Source organism: Polypterus senegalus, chromosome 18 (genome assembly GCF_016835505.1).
Source record: "Polypterus senegalus isolate Bchr_013 chromosome 18, ASM1683550v1, whole genome shotgun sequence".
NCBI classification, from domain to species: Eukaryota; Metazoa; Chordata; class Cladistia; order Polypteriformes; family Polypteridae; genus Polypterus; species Polypterus senegalus.
The window spans coordinates 56,329,037-56,354,796 of record NC_053171.1 but is presented as its reverse complement, the minus strand read 5'-3'; the positions used below and the strand labels follow the sequence as shown (position 1 = coordinate 56,354,796).

The 25,760-nt window shown below is 38.3% G+C and overlaps 1 protein-coding gene across 2 annotated transcripts in view; it reads left to right on the top strand.

Annotated features, from left to right (window-relative positions):
• The window catches only part of map3k9 (mitogen-activated protein kinase kinase kinase 9), a 150,514-nt gene that overhangs the window by 21,026 nt on the left and 103,728 nt on the right, over positions 1–25,760 (top strand). The window lies entirely within an intron of this gene.

Here is a 25,760-nt window from a genome sequence, read left to right as displayed (position 1 = left end):
AACTCTAGAGAGAGCGTGTGTATTAACTTGTGGATTTTTCTGTGAGTATTTGGTGGCAGTCTGACGAAGTTGCTTCGGAAGACGGCGTTAGCCGCGGAGCTCAGCTCAGAGTGAAATAAGATGAATGGGAGGGGAGATGATGACGTGACTCCCCCAACCACCTTAACTGTCAATCCCCACAAACACAGTCTCGGAATTTGCATAAGCACACCCCTTCACCTACAATTTTAACTTAGTTACAAAGTGATCAAAACTCGCTTATATCCCGCCCTCTCATTAAACTTGTATCCCGTGCATTACCTGTGGGCAGTGAAACGCCAGCGTAGCCTGTCTATGAACTTAATTTAAAGTTTAGGTTTACACCTTGCTTTCTTTCTGAGGTAGCTGCACTCATGAATATGGTAGTATATGTCACTTGCTCCCTTCTTATTGTTTCGCTGCCTTCTCAATTATATAATGCATGTTTTCTTAAGCGCTTTTTGGAGGTCTTCCTGGTTTTCTACGCACGCGCTGACAGTCAGTTCACGTGATTACGTGGGAGGCGTGATGATGTCACACGAAACTCCGCCCCCACGCCTTTCCAGCTCAACTCTATTACAGCTAATGGAGAAAAATACCTTCCAGTTATGACCATTAGGCGTAGAATTTCAAAATAAAACCTGCCCAACTTTTGTAAGGAAGCTGTAAGGAATGAGCCTGCCAAATTTCAGCCTTCTACCTACACGGGAAGTTGGAGAATTAGTGATGAGTCAAGGAGTGAGTGAGTGAGTGAGTGAGGGCTTTGCCTTTTATTAGTATATATATATATATATATATATATATATATATATATATATATATATATATAGATCTATCTATCTATCTATCTATTATACACTAGCAAAATACCCACGCTTCGCAGTGGAGAAGTAGTGTGTTAAAGAAGTTATGAAAAAGAAAAGGAAACATTTTAAAAATAACGTAACATTATTGTCAATGTAATTGTTTTGTGACTGTTATGAGTGTTGTTGTCATCAAGGATTTGATTATCTTTATTTTTTTCAATCAGGTTCGTATTTGGAGGATGTGTTGTGTTCAAGTTATATTCCGTTTTTGTCACCCGTTGTAAAGATAACAGGTTTCATTCATTGAAGTGTTCACTACCCAAATCGGTACTCGTGAATCTAAGTTGTTTAACAGGCATTCCCGGTATTAAGTTGTGGATTTGCCTGTGAATATTTAGCGGCAGCGTGTCTATGAACTTAATTTAATCTTGAGCTTTACACCTTTCTTTCCTATTTATGTGTCTACAAAGGCTTGTTCAGATTCAGAGGGTTGTTCCTTTCTTACTTTATCAATAAACAGCTTGTCTTCCTCGTTATCTGAGACATCACACACTGCATGCACGGGTTTACCTTTCCCAGTCCTGAAAAATTTAGCGAAGTGGTTCAATTTACCACATTTTTTACACTGTCTACCTTTAGCTGGACATTGACTTTTTCCACCATGTGCTTTGTTTCCGCAGTACCTGCACTTATGAATATGCTTGTATGCGTCACACGCTTCATATTCTTTTGCTGCCTTCTCAATTGTGTAATGCGTTTTTTGCTCAGCGCTGTTTGGAGCTCTTGCTTTTTGTGTGCGTACTGCGTTCACAGTCGGTTCATGTGAGCTGCTCAGAGTACATGCATCGAAGGTTCTCAGCTGTGGTTGTGCTATCTCATGCGATCTTGCGATGTCCACGGCTTTATTTAATGTTAGCTCAGACCCGGCACTTAAAAGTTTCTGTCGCACTTACGCTGAGTTTGTGCCAAACACTATTCTATCCCTGACCATCTCATCTTCGTTTGCATAAGCACAGTCCTTCAGTAGCAATTTTAACTCTGTTACAAAGTGATCAAAAGTCTCATTTATACCTTGCGTCTTCTCACTAAACTTGTATCTCGCGAAAATCGTATTCGTTTTAGGCATGACAAACGCCTCGTAGCAGCAGCGTGTTTATTGGATTGCTGGTGACGGACGGCCTTATATGGGCAGGCACTCAATTACGTGGGAAGTGTGGGTATGGGGGACGCAATATAGTCAGGCAGCCAACTACGTGGGAGGCGTGGTAATGGGTGACGCAACTCCTCCTCACACGGCGACCGAGCTGCAGGCTATGGCCGTATATACAGTGGTGTGAAAACTATTTGCCCCCTTCCTGATTTCTTATTCTTTTGCATGTTTGTCACACAAAATGTTTCTGATCATCAAACACATTTAACCATTAGTCAAATATAACACAAGTAAACACAAACTGCAGTTTTTAAATGATGGTTTTTATTATTTAGGGAGAAAAAAAAATCCAAACCTACATGGCCCTGTGTGAAAAAGTAATTGCCCCCTGAACCTAATTGGTTGGGCCACCCTTAGCAGCAATAACTGCAATCAAGCGTCTGAGATAACTTGCAATGAGTCTTTTACAGCGCTCTGGAGGAATTTTGGCCCACTCATCTTTGCAGAATTGTTGTAATTGAGCTTTATTTGAGGGTTTTCTAGCATGAACCGCCTTTTTAAGGTCATGCCATAGCATCTCAATTGGATTCAGGTCAGGACTTTGACTAGGCCACTCCAAAGTCTTCATTTTGTTTTTCTTTAGCCATTCAGGGGTGGATTTGCTGGTGTGTTTTGGGTCATTGTCCTGTTGCAGCACCCAAGATCGCTTCAGCTTGAGTTGATGAACAGATGGCCGGACATTCTCCTTCAGGATTTTTTGGTAGACAGTAGAATTCATGGTTCCATCTATCACAGCAAGCCTTCCTGGTCCTGAAGCAGCAAAACAACCCCAGACCATCACACTACCACCACCATATTTTACTGTTGGTGTGATGTTCTTTTTCTGAAATGCTTTGTTCCTTTTATGCCAGATGTAACGGGACATTTGCCTTCCAAAAGTTCAACTTTTGTCTCATCAGTCCACAAGGTATTTTCCCAAAAGTCTTGGCAATCATTGAGATGTTTCTTAGCAAAATTGAGACGAGCCCTAATGTTCTTTTTGCTTAACAGTGGTTTGCATCGTGGAAATCTGCCATGCAGGCCGTTTTTGCCCAGTCTCTTTCTTATGGTGGAGTCGTGAACACTGACCTTAATTGAGGCAAGTGAGGCCTGCAGTTCTTTAGACGTTGTCCTGGGGTCTTTGTGACCTCTCGGATGAGCTGTCTCTGCGCTCTTGGGGTAATTTTGGTCGGCCGGCCACTCCTGGGAAGGTTCACCACTGTTCCATGTCTTTGCCATTTGTGGATAATGGCTCTCACTGTGGTTCGCTGGAGTCCCAAAGCTTTAGAAATGGCTTTATAACCTTTACCAGACTGATAGATCTCAATTACGTCTGTTCTCATTTGTTCCTGAATTTCTTTGGAACTTGGCATGATGTCTAGCTTTTGAGGTGCTTTTGGTCTACTTCTCTGTCAGGCAGCTCCTATTTAAGTGATTTCTTGATTGAAACAGGTGTGGCAGTAATCAGGCCTGGGGGTGGCTACGGAAATTGAACTTGGGTGTGATACACCACAGTTAGGTTATTTTTTAACAAGGGGGCAATTACGTTTTCACACAGGGCCATGTAGGTTTGGATTTTTTTTACTCCCTAAATAATAAAAACCATCATTTTAAAAACTGCATTTTGTGTTTACTTGTGTTATATTTGACTAATGGCTAAATGTGTTTGATGATCAGAAACATTTTGTGTGACAAACATGCAAAAGAATAAGAAATCAGGAAGGGGACAAATAGTTTTTCACACCACTGTATGTATGTAAGTAGGATTCAGTTATGACTGTTACGCGTAGAATTTCGAAATGAAACCATGCTTAACTTTTGTAAGTAAGCTGTAAGGAATGAGCCTGCCAAATTTCAGCCTTCTACCTACACTGGAAGTTGGAGAATTAGTGATGAGTCAGTCAGTCAGGGCTTTACCTTTTATTAGTATAGATTTATTATAAATAAAATGTGTGTGTGATTACCAAAAACTGAAAAATGTGGATGTTTTTCTAGAACAAGGAATGGGTTAACGGCTTCCAGCTTCTCTGCACCAATAGAAGTTAAGCTCCTTCAAAAGTGATGCAAACAATTCCTACAGGAGTCTTAACCTTTGTTAATTAATTGTAAACTCTCTATCTGTATAAAAGCAGTGCTGGAACAAATTTGTTGCTTCACCCTCTGAAGCTTTATTTGAACATTTCTGCACTGCAAATTGCTCTCATACTTGGCACCCTGCTCAGAATAAACAAGTTTGAAAGATGCTATTGTAATGGCAGATTAACAAAGAAAGACTTACAGGGACCCTGTATATATCTGGACAAATGTATCTCTCTCTTTCTCTGGATAGATATATCAGACTGTACCTATACAAACCAATGTATATGTTTAAACAGATTTATTCAAACCAGTGTATTTATTTATATATATATATATATATATATATATATATATATATATATATATATATATATATATATATATATATATACACACACACAGTAATCCTTTGCTATATCACGCTTCGACTTTCGCGGCTTCACTCTATCGCAGATTTTATATGAAAGCATAACTAAATATGTAACGCGGATTTTTCGCTGCTTCAAGGGTTCTGCGGACAATGTGTCTTTTTACTTCCTGTACATGCTTCCTCAGTTGGTTTGCCCAGTTGATTTCATACAAGGGACGCTATTGGCGGATGACTGAGAAGCTAACCAATCAGAGCACGCAGTTAAGTTCCTGCGTGCTGAATGCAGTGTTAACCAGGAAGTTTCGTCTCACTCATTCAGCATCAACGTGTTTCACTGTGTAGAGTTGTGCTCTTTTGTGTTTATCTTTGTGCATAGTCAAGCCCTTCATTATGGCTCCAAAACGATCTGCTCCTGCTTCAGGGGCCATGCCCAAGCGCAAACGGAAGATTTTAACGATTGCCGAAAAGGTAAAAGTTTTGGATTTGTTGAAGGCTATGATTCTTTTTAGTTAAAAAGTAGGGAAGGAATATAAGATCTACGGCCACAGTGTCCTTTTAACCAGGGTTCAAAACGAGTTGTAAGTGGATGTAATAAGGCAGTAGTCTGGATGGAATCTGCTTTAGGGATTTGGATTGAAGACTGTCAGAGGAAGAACTACGGCAGTGCTACACAATTGCTGTAATGCTCTCCTTTGTTGTGCAGTAAAATTAAACTCATTGTTATCGGACAAGTCATCGTGTCATTGTTGGTGAGTAACCATAATTAATTTTCTACTTACAGTACTTAGTACATGTACGTACGTTTAGTGTCACTGTACACACTGTATACTATTTTTCTTGCATTGTACGTATTTATTGCTGGTGGCCTGTCTGTCGTAATAGCTGTAACATATGTGATATCGGAGACACTCCACATCTTTAAAATAATAATTAGGTTTTACTGTATATAAACAGTGTGTTTATATACATAATTTCAATGAAACTTACCTAATATCTAAGAGAATACAAAGGGATTATGCTGTATAACTCTGCGGGGAATATTTATAAACAGTGTGGGAGAGTTTATAAGGGCTTAAAATATATAAAAATAACCATACAAACATATGGTTTCTACTTCGCGGATTTTCACATACATACATACATATATATATATATATATATATATATATATATATATATATATATATATATATATATATATATATATATATATATACAGTAATCCCTCCTCGATCGCGGAGGTTGCGTTCCAGACCCCCCCCGCGATAGGTGAAAATCCGCGAAGTAGAAACCATATGTTTGTATGGTTATTTTTATATATTTTAAGCCCTTATAAACTCTCCCAAACTGTTAACATTATTAGAGCCCTCTAGACATGAAATAACACCCTTTAGTCAAACGTTTAAACTGTGCTCCATTACAAGACAGAGATGACAGTTCTTTCTCACAATTAAAAGAAAGCAAATATATCTTATCTTTAAAGGAGCCGCCGTCAGAGCAGAAAATGTCAGAGAGAGAGAGCTCGCAAAGAAAAGCAAACAATCAAAAAATCAATACATACTTTTAAGTATACAGAAGCACCGCGATAAAGCGGCATTTTGTAAAAGAGCGTCCGTGTCCTCTGTGCAAACAGCCCCACTGCTCACACCCCCTCCGTCAGGCAGAGAGAGTGAGAAAGATAGAGAGAAGCAAACAAGCACCACGAGGGAAGCATATCTTATAGCATTGAGGAGTTTTAGTTAAAATGTAATACATGCACTGATTAGGTAGCTTTTAAGCCAACCGCCAATAGCATCCCTTGTATGAAATCAACTGGGCAATCAAACTGAGGAAGCATGTAACCTAAATTAAAAGACCCATTGTCCGCAGAAAGCGCGTAACCAGCTTAAAAATCCATGAAATATATTTAGATATGCTTACATTTAAAATCCGCGATAGAGTGAAACCGCGAAAGTCAAAGCGCGATATATATACTAATAAAAGGCAAAGCCCTCACTCACTCACTGACTCATCACTAATTCTCCAACTTCCCGTGTGGGTGGAAGGCTGAAATTTGGCAGGTTGATTCCTTACAGCTTCCTTACAAAAGTTGGACAGGTTTTATATCGAAATTCTACGCGTAATGGTCATAACTGGAAGCAGTTTTTCTCCATTTACTGTAATGGAGATGAGCTTCAACGCCGTGGGGGCGGAGTTTCGTGTGACATCATCACGCCTCCCACGTAATCACGCAGTACATAGAAAACCAGGAAGACCTCAAAAAGCGCCAAGAAAACATGCATTATATAATTGAGAAGGCAGCGAAACAATAAGAAGCGAGTTCTGCTACTTCGGAAACAAAGCGCGATGTAAACCTACACTTTAAATTAAGTTCATAGACAGGCTGCCGCTGGCGTTTGTAATTTAGTGCCTGCCCATATAAGGCCATCCGTCAGCGGCAATCCAATAGCAAACTGCCACGGGTAAATATTCACGGGTGAAGGACTGTGCTTATGGAGAGGAAGATGAGATGGTCAGGGTGGTGTTTGACACAAACTCAGCGAAACTGCGAGAGAAAGTTTTAAGTGCCAGGACTAAGGTAACATTAAATAAAGCTATGGACATAGCACGAGATGGCACCAGCACAGCTGGGAACCTTCGATGCAAGTACACCGAGTGGCTCACGTGAACTGATGCAGTGCACAGATAAAAAGCAACAGTTCCAAAGAGTGCTGAACAAAACCGAATTACACAATTGAAAAGGCAGCAAAAATATGAAGCGCCTGATAAGCATATTCATAAATGCAGCTACTGTGGAAACAAAGCACACGGTGGAAAAAGTCAATGTCCCGCTAAAGGAAGACAGCGTAAAAAAACCCGTGCATGCAGTTTGTCACATCACAGATAAAAGGAAGACGAGCTGTTTATTGATGCAGTAAGGAACTAATCGATGAATGAAACCTCTTATCTTTACAACGATTGACAAACACGGAATGTAACTTGAACACATCGTACAAATACGAGCCTGATTGAAAGAAATAATGATAATCAAATCCTTGATGACAGCAACATTCAATAACACTCACAAAACAATTACTGTATATTGACAATCATGTTACGCTATTTTTAAAATGTTCCCTTTTCTTTTCATAACTTCTACTTCTCCACTGCGATACACGGGTATATATATAAATGTATATCTATAGCCCGATCTACAATACATACTTTAGCATAGACAAGCGGTGGCGCAATTGTAGAGTCTTAAGCCTCTAACGCCGACATTCGAGGTTCGATTCGAGAGGGATGTACTGACTATGTACGCGCTACCGATTCATTTTACCTTCCCATCTCCTTGGTTTGGGACGTATGAAAAATATTAGGTTAACGCAGAATCATGTTACGTTATTTTAAAATTTTCCCTTTCTTAGCACAAGCACAGCTGAGAAGCTTCGATGCATGTACTCCATAACGCGCTAAAAATAACGATTTAATCACACTTTCAATTCCAAGCAAACGGAACTTTTGTCAATGCATGATTTCCTGGTACATCCATTACACTGATGCACACATCACAGCTACAAAAATGTTAGAGTCGGAATAAAGCGCTCCTACGACTGATCATTTCGACTACCCGAGAAGCCTTGATAAAAGCATGGTTTTGTGCACACTGAAAAGCAAGCAAAATTAGATGCATTACAGAAAGCGGACTTTGTGGCTCTTACTGGGGATCATTGGACTTCCGTGACCGTTAGTAATTCTAAATACATCTAATTACAAAATGTTCAATGATCACACTGTTTTAGCCTAATGTACAAAATAATTTTGGCTAATGTTACTCAGAGTTTAAAGAGTAAGCTGGTCAAATTACCTTTTATGTTTCTGACTTATTTTTTTAAGAAGAAAACTGCACTTTATGTTGAAATTTTGGTTATTATTATTTAAAGACAATACTATTCTGAAAATGTACTTAAAGTACTTAAACTACCACTTTATTTTTAAGTCTGCCCAATTTTAACCAGGGATGATATTTTTGTTTCTGTTTTGAATTCAAATGCAGTTTAAAGCTTTTTTTCAGAAATTAAAACAGCTTCAGTTTACAATATTCATGTCCATGTCTATTATTTGATTCTGTCGCCCACTAAAACCGTTTTAAATAAAAAAAAAAAAAACATTTGCGATTTGGGGCAAATTTATGTGCGATTACATACGATTAATCAAGATTAATTCTTACACAGCCTCTAATTAATTGGATTAATTTTTTAATCGAGTCCCACCTAATATATATATATAGTAGATATATATGTAGATTTGTATATATATGTGTATATACAGTATATATGTAGATATGTATATGTTGTATATACAGTATGTATATATGTGTGTGTATATATACAGTATGTGTATATATGTATATGTATGTGTGTATATGTGTATATATATAACTGTATATATATATATGTGTATAGATGCCAGCAACACTCATGACAATGACAAAACAATTACATTGTCAATCATGTTACGTTATTATTAAAATGTTTCCTTTTCTTTTTACTTCTCCGCCAATCGCAGCTATATATATATATATATATATATATATATATATATATATATATATATATATATATATATATATATATATAGATATAGATAGATAGATATGACAACAACACTCATATCAATGACAAAACAATTACATTAACAATCATCTTACGTTATTTTTAAAATGTTTGCTTTTCTTTTCATAACTTCTTTAACACACTACTTCTCCGCCAGTAAGCTGGTATTCTGCTAGTATATATATATATATATATATATATATATATATATATATATATATATATATATATATATATATATATATATATATATATATATATATATATATATATATATATATATACACACACATATACATATATACATATATACATATATATATACATATATACATACATACATACACATATATACATATATATATATATATATGTATATATGTGTATGTATGTATGTATATATATATATATATGTGTATATGTGTGTGTGTGTGTGTGTGTGTGTATATATATATATATATATATATATATATATATATATATATACATACACACACATATACACTGCTCACAAAAATGAAAGGAACACTTTTTTTATTGGGCCTGGCATGAAATCAATTAAACCTGTCTGATAATTTTCTGGTTGGTTAAGCAGCTGAGGTCATTGTTAATCACTTTCAGCTGTATTGGTGTTCATGGACTTAACGACAGGTGCATTAAAGTGGCAACAATTAGAAAACCCTCAAAACAGGACTGGTTTTACATGTGGAGGTCATTTCAAGTTTCTCCCTCTTGATCTTTTTTGGCTGGTTTTCCACTCGTGCTAGTTTTGGCTTGAGTAATTATCTCTACTGGCAGTATGAGGCGATTCCTTAACCCTACAGAAGTTGCACAGGTTGTCCAACTTCTCCAGGATGGCACATCCACACGTGCTGCAGCAAGAAGGTTTAATGTGTCTCCCAGCACAATCTCCAGAACATGGAGGAGATTTCAGGAGACTGGCTGTTATTCTCGGAGAGCTGGACAGGGCCGTAGAAGGTCCTCAACCCATCAGCAGGACCGATACCTGCTCCTTTGTGCAAGGCGGAACAGGCTGAGCACTGCTCGTTCCCTACAGAATGACCTCCAGAGGGCCACTGGTGTGAATGTCTCTACCCAAACAATCAGGAACAGACTTCATGAAGATGGCCTGAGGGCCCGACGTCCTGTAGTGGGCCCTGTGCTCACTGCCCAGCATCGTGGAGCTCGACTAGGATTTGCTCAAGAACACCAGAATTGGCAAGTCTGCCACTGGTGCCCTGTACTTTTTACAGACGAGAGCAGGTTCACCCTGAGCAGCTGTGATAGACGTGAAAGAGTGTGGAGAAGACAAGGAGAACGATATGCTGCCTGCAACGTCGTTCAACATGACAGGTTTGGTGGTGGGTCAGTGATGGTCTGGGGAGGCATATCCATGGAGGGACGCACAGACATCTACTGCGTAGGAAATGGTGCTTTGACTGCCATAAGGTATCGAGATGAAATCCTTGAACACATTGTCAGACCCTACGCTGGTGCAGTAGGTCCTGGTTTCCTCCTAATGCACGACAATGCCCGGCCTAATGTGGCACCACACTTTCCTGACCTAAATCCAATAGAACACCTCTGGGACATTATGTTTTGGTCCATCCAATGCCACCAGGTTGCACCTCAGACTGTCCAGGAGCTCAGTGATGCCCTGGTCCAGATCTGGGAGGAGATCCCCCACAACACCATCTGTCATCTCATTAGAAGCATGCACCGATGTTGTCAGGCATGTATACAAGAACACAGGGGCCATACAAAGTGCTGCGTACAATTTTGAGTTGCAAAATGGACTAGCCTGCCACATAATTTTTTCACTCTGATTTTTGGGGCGTCTTTGAATTCAGGGCTCTGTAGGTTGATCATTTTCAGTTCCATCAAACGATGTGGCATCCTTTCGTTCCTAACACATTACCCAGTCTATATCAGTATAGATATCCAGGAGGATTTCTTTTTCCAATTGAGATCTGATGTGTTTTCAAAGTGTTCCTTTAATTTTTGAGCAGTTTATATATATATATATATATATATATATATATACACTAATAAAAGGCAAAGCCCTCACTGACTCATCACTAATTCTCCAACTTCCCGTGTAGGTAGAAGGCTGAAATTTGGCAGGCTTATTCCTTACAGCTTACTTACAAAAGTTGGGCAGGTTTCATTTCGAAATTCTACGCATAAGGGTCATAACTGGAAGCTATTTTTCCCCATATAATGTAATGGAGTCTTGAGTTGGAGATGGCGTGGAGTTTCGTGTGACATCATCACGCCTCCTACGTAAGTACGTAGAGAACAAGGAAGAACTCCAAACAGCGATGAGCACAAAACGCCATTTCACAATTGAGAAGGCAGAAAAACATTATGAAGCAAATGATGCATACAAGCATATTCATAAGTACAGCTACTGCGGAAACAAAGCACGGCGTGAACCGTAAGTTTATATTAAATTAAGTTCATAGACAGGCTGCCACTAGCGTTTGTAATTTAGTGCCTGCCCATATAAGGCCGTCCATCAGCGGCAATCCAATACAAACACTGCGGTAAATGTTCACGGGTGAAGGACTGTGCTTATGCAGAGGAAGATGAGATGGTCAGGGTGGTGTTTGGCACAAACTCATTGAAACTGCGAGAGAAAGTTTTAAGTGCGGGTCTTAGCTGACATTACACGAGATGGCACCAGTACAGCTGGGAACCTTCGATGCAAGAACACCAAGCGGCTCACGTGAACTGACGCAATGCGCAGACAAAAGCAACAGTTCCAAAGAGTACTGAACAAAAACCGAATTACACAATTGAGAAGGCAGCAAAAAATATGAAGCGTCTTATACATACAATCATATTCATAAGTGCAGCTACTGCGGAAACAAAGCACACGGTGGAAAAAGTGAATGTCCTGCTAAAGGAAGACAGTGTAAAAAAAACCCGTGCATGCAGTTTGTCACATCACAGATAAAAGGAAGACGAGCTGTTTATTGATGCAGTAAGGAACTAATCGATGAATGAAACCTCTTATCTTTACAGCGATTGACAAACACGGAATGTAACTTGAACACATCCTACAAATACGAGCCTGATTGAAAGAAATAATGATAATCAAATCCTTGATGACAGCAACATTCAATAACACTCACAAAACAATTACTGTATATTGACAATCATGTTACGTTATTTTTAAAATGTTCCCTTTTCTTTTCATAACTTCTACTTCTCCACTGCGTACACGGGTATATATATATAAATGTATATATATACCCGATCTACAATACATACTTTAGCATAGACAAGCCACACGCTGTGGCTAATTGTAGAGTCTAGCCTCTAACGCCGACATTGAGGTTCGATTCGAGAGGGGTGTACTGACTATGTCGCGCTACCGATTCATTTTACCTTCGATCTCCTTGGTTTGGGACGTATGAAAAATATTAGGTTAACGCAGAATCATGTTACCTTATTTTTAAAATTTTCCCTTTCTTAGCACAAGCACAGCTGAGAAGCTTCGATGCATGTACTCCATAACGCGCTAAAAATAACGCATTTAATCACACTTTCAATTCCAAGCAAACGGGAACTTTTGTCAATGCATGATTTCCTGGTACATCCATTACACTGATGCACACATCACAGCTACAAAAATGTTAGAGTCGGAATAAAGCGTTCCTACGACTGATCATTTCGACTACCCGAGCGAAGCCTTGATAAAAGCATGGTTTTGTGCACACTGAAAAGCAAGCAAAATTAGATGCATTACAGAAAGCGGACTTTGTGGCTCTTACTGGGGATCATTGGACTTCCGTGACCGTTAGTAATTCTAAATACATCTAATTACAAAATGTTCAATGATCACACTGTTTTAGCCTAATGTACAAAATAATTTTGGCTAATGTTACTCAGAGTTTAAAGAGTAAGCTGGTCAAATTACCTTTTATGTTTCTGACTTATTTTTTAAGAAGAAAACTGCACTTTATGTTGAAATTTTGGTTATTATTATTTAAAGACAATACTATTCTGAAAATGTACTTAAAGTACTTAAACTACCACTTTATTTTTAAGTCTGCCCAATTTTAACCAGGGATGATATTTTTGTTTCTGTTTTGAATTCAAATGCAGTTTAAAAGCTTTTTTTCAGAAATTAAAACAGCTTCAGTTTACAATATTCATGTCCATGTCTATTATTTGATTCTGTAAGCCCACTAAAACCGTTTTTAATAAAAAAAAAAAACATTTGCGATTTGGGGCAAATTTACGTGTCGATTACATACATTAATCAAGATTAATTCTTACACAGCCTCTAATTAATTGGATTAATTTTTTAATCGAGTCCCACCCTATATATATATATATATATATATATATATATATATATATATATATATATATGTATATGTTGTATATACAGTATGTATATATGTGTGTGTGTATATACAGTATGTGTATATGTATATATGTATGTGTGTATATATATATATATATATATATATATATATATATATATATATATATGACAGCATCACTCACAACAGAGACAAAACAATTACATTGACAATCATGTTACGTCATTTTCAAAATGTTTCCTTTTCTTTTTCATTGCTTCTTCAACACACTACTTCTCATGCTAAGCTGGTATTTTGCTAGTATAATAATAAAAGGCAAAGCCCTCACTGACTTACTCACTGACTCATCACTAAATCTCCAACTTCTCATGTAGGTAGAAAGCTGAAATTTGGCAGGCTTATTCCTTACAGCATACTTACAAAAGTTAAGCAGGTTTCATTTCGAAATTCTACACGTAACGGTCGATAACGGTCGACAACATCTGCCATGTTGAACTTTCTTATTTATGGCCCCATCTTCACGAAATTTGGTACGCGGCTTCCCTGTGCTAACCGAAACCGCTGTAGTTACTTATTTCGATGGTATGACGCCACTGTCGGCCACCATATTGAACTTTCCAACATCACCAATTTTCAAACTTCCCGTGTAGGTAGAAGGCTGACCCCATCTACACGAAATTTGGTAAGTGGCTTCCCTGTGCTAACCAAAACCGATGTAATGCATACTTATTTCGGTGGTATGACGCCACTGTCGGCCGCCATATTGAATTTTCCAAACGTCACTAATTCTCCAACTTCCAGTGTAGGTAGAAGGCTGAAATTTGGCAGGCCCATTCCTTACAGCTTACTTACAAAAATTAAGCATTCATTTTGAAATTCTACACGTAACGGTCAACAACGTCTGCCATAATGAACTTTCTTATTCATGGGCCCATCTTCACGAAATTTTGTAGGCGTCTTTCCTGCTCTAACCAAAACCAATGTACATACTTATTTCGGTGGTATGACGCAACTGTCAGCCGCCATATTGAACTTTCCAATATATAATATATATGCCAGCAACACTCATGACAATGACAAAACAATTACATTGTCAATCATGTTACATTATTATTAAAATGTTTCCTTTTCTTTTTACTTCTCCGCTGCCAATCGCAGGTATTTTGCTATATCTATACTAATAAAAGGCAAAGCCCTCACTCACTCACTGACTCACTCACTCACTGACTCATCACTAATTCTCCAACTTCCCGTGTGGGTGGAAGGCTGAAATTTGGCAGGTTCATTCCTTACAGCTTCCTTACAAAAGTTGGGCAGGTTTTATATCGAAATTCTACGCGTAATGGTCATAACTGGAAGCTGTTTTCTCCATTTACTGTAATGGAGATGAGCTTGAATGCCGTGGGGGCGGAGTTTCGTGTGACATCATCACGCCTCCCACGTAATCACGCAGTACATAGAAAACCAGGAAGACCTCCAAAATGCGCTGAAGAAAACATGCATTATATAATTGAGAAGGCAGCGAAACAATAAGAAGCGGCGAGTGACATATACAACCATATTCATGAGTTCTGCTACTGAAACAAAGCACGATGTAAACCTACACTTTAAATTAAGTTCATAGACAGGCTGCGCTGGCGTTTGTAATTTAGTGCCTGCCCATATAAGGCCGTCCGTCAGCGGCAATCCAATAGCAAACTCCCACTAAATATTCACGGGTGAAGGACTGTGTTTATGGAGAGGAAGATGAGATGGTCAGGGTGGTGTTTGACACAAACTCAGCGAAACTGCGAGAGAAAGTTTTAAGTGCCAGGACTAAGGTAACATTAAATACAGCCATGGACATAGCACGAGATGGCACCAGCACAGCTGGGAACCTTCGATGCATGTACACCGAGGCTCACGTGAACTGACGAGTGCACAGATAAAAGGCAACAGTTCCAAAGCGCTGAACAAAACCGAATTACACAATTGAAAAGGCAGCAAAAATATGAAGCGCCTGATAAGCATATTCATAAATCCAGCTACTGCGGAAACAAAGCACACGGTGGAAAAAGTCAATGTCCCGCTAAAGGAAGACAGTGTAAAAAAACCCGTGCATGCAGTGTGTCAGGTCTCAGATAAAGAAGAAGACGAGCTGTTTATTGATGCAGTAAGAAACGAATCGATGAAAGAAACCTGTCATCTTTACAACGATTGACAAACACGGAATGTAACTTGAACACAACACATCCTACAAATACGAACCTGATTGAAAGAAATAATGATAATCAAATCCTTGATGACAGCAACACTCAGTAACACTCACAAAACAAATACTGTATATTGACAGTCATGTTACGTTATTTTTAAAATGTTCCCTTTTCTTTTCTAGCTTTTTAACACACTACTTCTCGCTGCGATACGCGGGTATATATATATATATGTATATATATATCCGATCTACATACTCGAATAATGGATACTTTATTCGCCATCAATGATTGTTTTGGTAAAGCCATACTCAGTGTATTCATTAGATGAACGGTAAAAAAGTAAGAGCGAGGGGAGGATGACTTATTGAGGCATGCAGGCTGTAGTGCGCGTCAACTCTATCTGAATTGCGCGATCACATTTCAAAAAATATATCTTTTCAAGTTCTATTTAGTCCATATTTGTCAAACTCAAGGGCCACGGGCCACATCCGCCCGGCGTGTAATTATATCCGCCCGCAGATCATTTTATATACTGTATTATTGTTATTAATGGCCCAGGTATATGAAGCGCTGGTAACACAATAAACTACAGATCCCATAATGCAGCGCTTCAGCTGCCTTTAACACTTACCGCGTTAATCAAGTCTAGCTTATGATGCTGCAAGTTATTGCGAAGCTAGCTCACGCGATGCTGAGAGAAAAGTTCATTCTGAAAATAGAGCCTTTAAAAGATGGGAGGCTGAGTATATGTTTACTGAACCCGTGTGTCTCATTTGTGGAGCTAATGTGGCTGTAATTACAGAATTTAATCTAAGACGGCACTATGAGACAAAACATCAGGGTAACCTGAATGCAATGCAGAAGATACAGAAAGCAGAATAATTAAATAAGAATCTGACACTTCAGCGGACGTTTTTACCCGTGCACAATCACAAAGTGATTTCAAGTGAAGCTGCTTTTATGGGAGACACAAATGCACCAGTGCAACTTTCCCCTCTTTCCCTGTTGCCAAGTAATGTTAAACCAAGTCGTCACTATGGTGTTCCCAAATACGCACTTTGCTGATAAACTGAGCGCACTGAGTTTGCACGGCGCTTTGGTGACTTTGAAGAACAAAAAGTCCGTCTACATGCGGCTCGAACCTTGTGCATGTTTGGTAGCACATATCTGTGTGAGAAGCTCTTCTCAGTGATAAAGACTAACAAAACAGCACACAGGAGTCGCTCACTGATGAGCACCTGCAATCCATCCTGAGAATCTCCACAACACAGAACCTCACACCAAACATAAACGAACTTGTTGCCAAAAAGATGCCAGGCGTCCAGCTCTAAAATGACATATGAGCAAAGACAACTGAATGATTTGATTTGTTATTGCTGAAAGGAACACATTTTATTTATATTTCCAGGTTTTGTTATGCAGCATGTTCATATTTGAATTTGTATAATTTTGACAGGATATATTTTTATGGAGAGCAAAATCTTTTGGATATTTAAAATCTAAGTTTATTTTTTATATAAAATTACATAACAGTAAAGAAATTTGAATGTTTGTTCTTTTAATGTTTACTTTATTTCTAACTTGTATAATTTAGACAGGATATATTTTTATGGAGAGCAAAATATTATAAGTTGTTTAAGGTTTGAGTTGATTTATTCAGGAATAATATTCCTGTCTGTTTTTACCATTCCTACCAAAGATATTTCTGTCCACTAAATAAAAATTCCTTCTATTTAAAATTTAAATAGAACTTGAACAAATACGATAGTTCATAATATCCACGCAGACTTGCACGTAAGAGCGGAGTTATCCATTTTAACAAGCAGCGTATTGCACTGATACGAAATAGCTGTGTGTGTATATATGTAGATATGTATGTATATGTATATATATATGTTTATATGTGTGTGTATGTATGTATATATATATGTATTTGTGTGTATATATGTGTGTGTATGTATGTGTGTATGTATATGTATGTGTATATATGTAGATATATATATGTATGTGTATATTTTATAGATATGTATATATATATGTTTATGTGTGTGTGTGTAAATATATATATATGATAACACTCATCACTCACAACAGTGACAAAACAATTACATTGACAATCATGTTACGTTATTTTCAAAATGTTTCCTTTTCTTTTTCATTGCTTCTTTAACACACTACTTCTCCGCTTTGAAGCACGGGTAATTTGCTAGTATATATATATATATATGTATATGTATAATATAAATAGATAGACATGACAACAACACTCATATCAATGACAAGACAATTACATTAACAATCATCTAACGTTATTTTTAAAATGTTTGCTTTTCTTTTTCATAACTTCTTTAACACATTACTTCTCAAGTGGCTTGGTATTCTGCTAGTGTGTATGTGTATATGTATATATGTATGTATATATATATATATATGTATGTATGTATGTATGTATGTATGTATGTATATATATATATGTATGTATATATATATATGTATGTATGTATGTGTATATATATGTATGTATGTATGTGTATATATATGTATGTATGTATGTGTATATATATATGTATGTATATATATATATGTATGTATATATGTGTATATATATATATATATATATATATATATATATATATATATATATATAATGTGTGTGTGTATTAACTTCTGGATTTTTCTGTGAGTATTTGATGGCAGCGTGACGAAGTTGGTTCCGCAAGACCGCGTTAGCTGTGGAGCTCAACTCGGAGCATATTCTTTTCCTACCTTGTCAATTGTGTAATGCGTTTTTTGAACAGGTTTGATGCATGGAAGTGATCAGTCGTACTGCGTTCAGTCAGTTCACGTGAGCTGCCCTCTTGTGTGATGTTGCGATGTCCACGGCTTTATTTAATGTTAGCTAAGACCTGGCACTTAAAGGTTTCTCGCTACAGCAATTTTAACTCCCTTACAAAGTGATCCTGTCTCGTTTATCCCTCGTGTCTTCTCATTAAACTTGTATCTCGCGAATAAAGTATTCTGCATTTTTCTTCAGCACTCTTTGGGTCTCTTCCTTCTTTTCTACGTACTGCGGTCACAGTTAGTTCACGTGATTACGTGGAAGGCGTGATGATGTCACACGCAGCTCCGCCCCCCCACGGCCATCGAGCTAACATCCATTACAGTATATGGAGAAAAATAGGTTCCAGTTATGACCATTACGAGTAGAATTTCAAAATGAAACCTGCCCAACTTTTGTAAGTAAGCTGTAAGGAATGAGCCTGCTAAATTTCAGCCTTCTACCTACACGGGAAGTTGGAGAATTAGTGATGAGTGAGTGAGTGAGTCAGTGTGGGCTTTGCCTTTTATTAGTATAGATTAATCATTTTTATATGAGTAGTTTTGGGTTGTGGAACGATTCATCTGTGTTTCCATTTTTTCTTATGGGGAAATTCGCATTGATATACTGTACCAGTGCTTTGGACTGCGTTCACATTTCCAGAACGAATTATGCTTGCAAACCGAGGTTCCACTGTAATTAGCGGCGAAGAGTCGGGAGCAACAAAAATAGACTATGTTTACGCTCACAACTTGCAGTTCTTGTTGCCGATTGATGCATTTTTTTTTTTTTTCCGGTGGTACGTCAGATAATACAGAATGTTGGATAAGGGAAGGTAGGCTAAGCGAGACTCCACTGTATATTTATTTATTTTTTTTATTTACATAGATCTTGTACTACCAAAAAGAATATCATAAATATGACCGTTATTTTCTATTTATATTAATTAGAAACGAAACCACCTTTAGCTTGCTTCAAATGAATGCTTAACATTTATCAGAAGTAAATTGGGGTCTTAGATTGCAGAGTTAGTAGTGTTTATAATCCTGTACTTAGCACAACTGTAGATCTCAAAGCAGGTAATGGAGGTTTGTGGTGGGTAGGTTGATACAAGGTAAGTATTTATCATTATAAACAGGCTGATCGTGGAATTAACTTGTAAAAACTGACTTGCTTGTTTGGGAATGAAGTTCCTTCTATTTTTTTTTTTTTTAACTGTTCAGATGTTCTGCTGGATGTACTTTCTGTATAGGTAGGCTTGTTCCAATAACCCTTATCATTGACAATTGATGATTTAATTACTTGTAGTTCCAATTGGCATTACTTTGCTGTTGGTTTAAACTACTTGATTGAACACTTCATCAAAAGTTATTGTGTCAGGCAATTGAATCCCAGTTGTATGCAGATACCTTGTAAACACTTTTTACATGTATTGCATTTACACAAGAAATTTTTGTGTGTCTTTAGCAAACCCATACAAATCTGATTACATTCTATCACATTATTCCAAAGTGACAATCAGATAATTTCCTTTATGGTGGGTTTTAACATGATGGATGTGTCGGTTCAATATGCATTCAATGCACTTCTGCTGATCAAGATGTAAGTGCCCATATTCGAAGCCATATGTTATCAGGACAAGACCGGAGAGGTAGAGGAAGTTCTATAATGCTGTAGTTAGTCTGGATTCAGAAACAGATTTGACATGGGAGCTATTAAGATTGGGCCTGGATCATTCAATGCTAGCAAGTGAATGTCCAGTGCTTTGTGTTTCACTTCATACTTTTCTGTATTTGCCAAAGACTGCAGCCTCAGCTAAGAAGAACAGACATGAGATTTCAAAGTTGTATACCAATTAGAAAGCATATCACAGCTGTGTTAGTGCATTTTGCCACCTGCGCTGCCTTTAAGACCTTATCCAGTCTTTTAGGAACAAGCTGGGCATCAGTAAACCAAGTGTATTTGGGAAGCTTGTTGTGACCTCTGACCAGCTTTGAAAGAATTGAAGGGCATGGCTTTGAAAGTTTTGTGCAGTGGTGCAATTAATATGCAATTTTTATTTTGTGAAAAAATAAGAATGTAATAAATGTGCACAACAATTTAGATTCTGGCAATACCCATAAAAATTGCATTAATGACACCTTGGAAGATGACTAGTGCATTTGCCTAAGTATTCATAATGCTCAGCCATGGTACTCGGTTCTGCAAATTCAAATGGCATTTTGATATTTTTTTTTCCAAGAATTATTATTACATCCCCTTCAAGATGCCACATTGCATAAATATGTCCCCTTTGTAAGGGATCTCCAGGAAACAGTTAAATAGAACAGTCATACTTGTGATGTGGGAGTTATTCTAGAAACTTCTGCTTGCCAAACACATCAGAAAAAGTACATATTGATATAATTTTGTCATTCATATATTGCATTTATGTGCTCTTTAATAACCCGTTTTTTCATTGATACCCCATTTCTAAAATGCCATTTAAACTATATTCTGGTTAAAGAAACCGGGATATTGGTCTCTGAGAAACCAGGTTTACACATGTAGATTTCGCTGCAAGCTATTTGACCATGTAAACCCTTAACTGGCTTACATTTATTGATTTGCGGTCTGTGCATGTCCGTTGCCATTTGTTCAGCTGTTCAGCTTCGCTCACGCTTATAGCAGCCACAGGTAGAAGCATCCACAAGATAATTTCCTGTGGCTAACGCTTGGACGATCACATTATTTCTTCTCCTGGTTGAAGTAATCGGTCTCTGTTTCAGAAATCACTAAAGTTATGTTCATTAGTTAAACATACAGTGCTAAGCCTACAACCTTGGGAGAAGTGTTGAGGTTATTACAAGTGTAATGTGCTTTATGTAGTCTAATTACTTTTTAAGTAACAAGTCACCTAACACAATACTTATTTAAGTAAAATACCTGCATTATTATTATCCCAGCAGCACTGACCTTTTGTAGGGTTTAATCGCACAACCAAGCATTTAAAAAGTGTGCTATGTGCAATCCTGTAACATAAACCAATAAGGTGTCAGTTTTAATCCAGCCTTTTGTTCTACATCTGTAGTGAGAAAAGAACTATATTAATGTAAAGAAATATTATTTATTATATATTGAAACCGTGCAATCAGGTTATGCAGTAGCCACTGTTCCTAATGTTCATCGGGGGCTCAGGTCAACAATGTGAAAAGGGGATGGATGTTATTTACTTCACAGCAAATGGAGGACTAAATGTATTTGTAAAAGGCAAGAAAATTTTAATGGGCTTCACAGTGTTTTCAGATTCACAGCGGCTGCTGCTGATGATGTTTAACTTATTTTTTTTCCCAGAATTTAATGATGTCATAGTGTTTTGCCAAACGAGAACTTATAAAAAGTATTGATGTATGTAAGTGGATGTTTTTGATTTCAACCTTTAACCGTGTTTCTCACCTTATGGTTTTGTTTGTGCATGTAAATAAACTCCTACAAGAAGTTCTAATGGGTCTAATAATCTCTTTAATATACCAATTTAATTTCCCCCAGGACTCTGCTTCCCTGCTTTTCCAATGAATGGATATGAAAAACTTGGCTGACCATGGAAAGCCTAAAATTCATAAGTTTAAAACAATTTTCTTATTATGAACAACCTGTTTGTAATTGTAATGGTGAAGAAGGAGAGCTTGGATTGATCCACAGTCGATTGGACCTCTGTCCACAGTGACTGTTCTTAAAAGAAATGTTAGTGGTATTTTATGCACCATTAACTTAATTAATCCTTCAGCTAGTAAAAATTCTCCACGGAGCTGAAATCTATTAAAGCCCAGCTATCACACAAAGTGAGTGCCGTAGAAGCTCCGGCCCACCATCTTGGAGGTCTAAAACTCAGGTAATACTTATCTGCACCAAAATCTCCCCCAACACAAAAAAAGCAGTGAACTTTATAGATTTTGGTGTGCTCAATCCATTTTTGAAATTGGAATTTTTCTACCACAAACTATTTCCATGAGATATCAGATACAGCAAAAAAAAGTTTGAATTTTTTTTTTTTTTTTGATCTGATACCTTTCTGTTTCAAGATATTTACAGTACATATTGAGATTAAAAATATTAGTCATTCCTCATTCCTACTATTCATTTAAGTGGAAACAAATATAATTTGGTCATGATCATTTTTTTTTCTCTTTTTTCAAAATAAGCATGAATTGATATTTACAAGACTAGAAAGATGTTTTCCTATTTTCTGGCAGATAGTTTTTCTGTTTTTAAATGGTTTTTGCAGAACTATGCAAGGGTGGGTTGATCTATCCATTGCCTTGACCAGGTAAGGCTATATATCACGCTAGACAACTTTTCCAGTGGTTTTTGTATTAAAGCATTCATTTTCATGATCTTAGTGAATCGAAGGCGTCAGTGGCATGATCCTGTGAAGCCATGTCATTTTCTAACCGACTTAATCCATGCATGGATTGTGAGGCGGCTAGAGCCTGTCCCAGCTAGCACAGGGCGCAAGGCAGGAACAAGCCCTAGACAAGGACACTAGTCCATCGTAGGGCGAACACACACAGATACACACTCACACACCAGGGTCAATTTAGCGTGCCAATTTACGTAACCTGCATGTCTTTGTGCAGTGTGAGGAAACTCACACAGACACGGAGGTACCATGCAAACTCTACGCAAGTAGGACACGAACCCAGGTCTCCTTACCATGAGGCAGCAGTGTGCCACCGTGCCTCTCACTCCTGTGAAGTCAGTCACCTGTCGTGACATGTCTAATGACTAAAACTAACTAAGTCTGCAACTCGCCTCATTAAAACCAAGCAGGTTTGATTTGGGCTTTAGCCGTAGAGAAGGGCTATGCGTGCAGGAGAGCTGACAGGCAATGAATACTCATTCAGAAGTACAATGCACAGAATGCAGTGCTAACGGATAAGGAACGGGTATGTTATGAAACTCCCAGACAGCAGAGAAATTTGCCTTTTTGATATCTAGTGTTTTACGTACTAAAGCAGAATGGAAGAGGGGGGAAAAAATGGCAGGGTCTGTGGGTGAACTTGTCATACATGTTACCAGAACTGGCAATTTGAATAAAGTTAGAACTTCTAAAATTTGGTTCAATAGCTTTTTGAGAACTCTGGTGTCAAGCTGTCTAAAGAGAACTTATAAATTGATGTGTTAACCCTTTGTACAGTGGCGGCTTCATTATGAAGCATGGGGGCTTTGGACCTAACAAACCACATAGAAGCTTGTCTGATGTCTCGTGTTTTAGGTACCATGACAACATGTAAAAAAAAGGGAAAAAGAGCTAAGAGTGCTGCTAAACTTGTCAACTCTTAACCCTTTGTACAGTTTTGGCTCTGTCCGGCAGCACAGTGGCGCTCAGCCTGGTAAAGTAGACAAGGGCAGCAGTTTTTCAGTCATTTAAATTGACATAATTTGACGATGAGGTCAGCGACCGCTGTCAGCAAATCTGACATACCCCATGAATATAAGTCGCAATTGTGACGTAAGCTTAAATAAACCGTAAAAGAATACACACCCTGCATTTACTGAGACAACCAAAGTTACTTGTTTTTAAAAATTTTGAGAGTGGTAAGTAGAATATAAAAGCAAGTGAAATCAAATATAGGTAGTCCCCAGGTTACGGACATTTGACCTACGACATACGAACGGGCTGCAGCTGTAATGCATGCGCCTCAGTAACTGCCGCTCCATCATCTTCAGCCTGGGGACACTGCAAGCGGTGGCTGGACAGAGGCTGGAGGGGGGCGATTTCGCTGCTCGCGCAGTGTAGCGTCTCTCGGGCAGCTCCCGGCGGCAAGCGGTTTCACTGCCAGCCCACCACACACGGCTGCCCATTCATTCTCGGTGGGCGGCTGGTAATGCTGCAAGTGGTGACCTGGTTGTGGGTGAACGGGGCGGCGGGGGGTAGCATTGTACTGTGCCTCGGATGGCTGCGTGTTGAATGGGGGTGGTGGTGCCGCGGACACTGCAGGCAGCATACTGAAGTGGAGGTGACTGTGAGGTGGGCTGGTGATGAACCGCCTCGAGCTGTCCCCATTCATTTTCAATAGAAAGTCTGCTTGTACTGTTACGCACATAGCAGGAAGTTGTCTCTTGTCAGTACAGGGTGGTCCAGATCTAATTATGCAGATCCAGATCGTCTGGATGACTTTGATTTATGCAGGGACAATTCCAGTTCGGCGTGAAGATGATTGTTCATGCCGCCAGTTATCACACTTCTCGATGGTCCGGGATTTTTCGGGTGAGTTTTCAATGTTTTAAACGGAATAAGTTATATCGTAATGAAAATTGCGTGATTAGATCTGGACCACCCTATACATCAGACGTGTTGACGTCTGGTGCCTTCCTGCTGTGATAAGAGTGTACAGTGCTGTGCAGAAGAACTCATAACCTTTTGTCTTCACCCTTCAAGAATGTCTCTGAAACATAAATCTGATGCAAGTGCTGGGGGCTGTTCCACGAAGCGAGCTAACCTCAAAATCCAGGTTTATTTCGATAATCCCGTCTTAATTTCTCCAAATTCGGTTCCACGAACGAGGCTAACCTGAAGCTCTGCTTAATTACTATGTCAACATATGCTCTTGGACAAGCCTGCTCTGTGGCAGGTTAGTTGTGAAGCTTAGCTTAGCTTGATGAATATGATTGGACAAGCCATGTGATGTCACAGCACGACATTCTGCGGGGCTGGGATTATTCTGCTGCTGTTCTCTCCCTCTTTCGCACACATCGACCCACCAATATAAAATTATTACAGATTACATGCAGGCGATTCTAATTACTTAGAAAGTATAAAATGACAAGGAGTGCATTGAAGGCTTTTACATGAATAACCATGGCGTGCCCATTTATTCATAATCCAGTTGATGAGGGAGCGAGGCTCATTCGTAGAGCTTTAAGGCAACAGGTTCCACAATTACTTCGGCCCAGGATAGATCCGTTGCATTTTGCGGATGATTATTTATACGAGCGCTATAGATTTAGTAGACACAGTATTGCATATTTGTGTCAGTTATTGGAACCTTACATTTCTAAAAACACACGTTGCTCTAAAGCCCTTACGGTTGCACAGTCTTTGTGTATCGCTTTGCGTTATTTTGCCAGTGGTTCATTTCTGTACAGTGTGGGGGATGCTGAAAATTTAAGCAAAGCTACAGTGTGCCGTGAAATCAGGAAGGTTTGCGTTGCATTAAAGTCCTTTTTAAATATATTCATTACCTTTCCTGGCCACCGAGGAATTCTTGCCATTAAGGAAACTTTCTTTGGAATTAATGGTGCTTAATCTTTAAACATCTACTCATTTACATCACATAAATCATTACCTGATAAGTAACTGAATTTAATTTG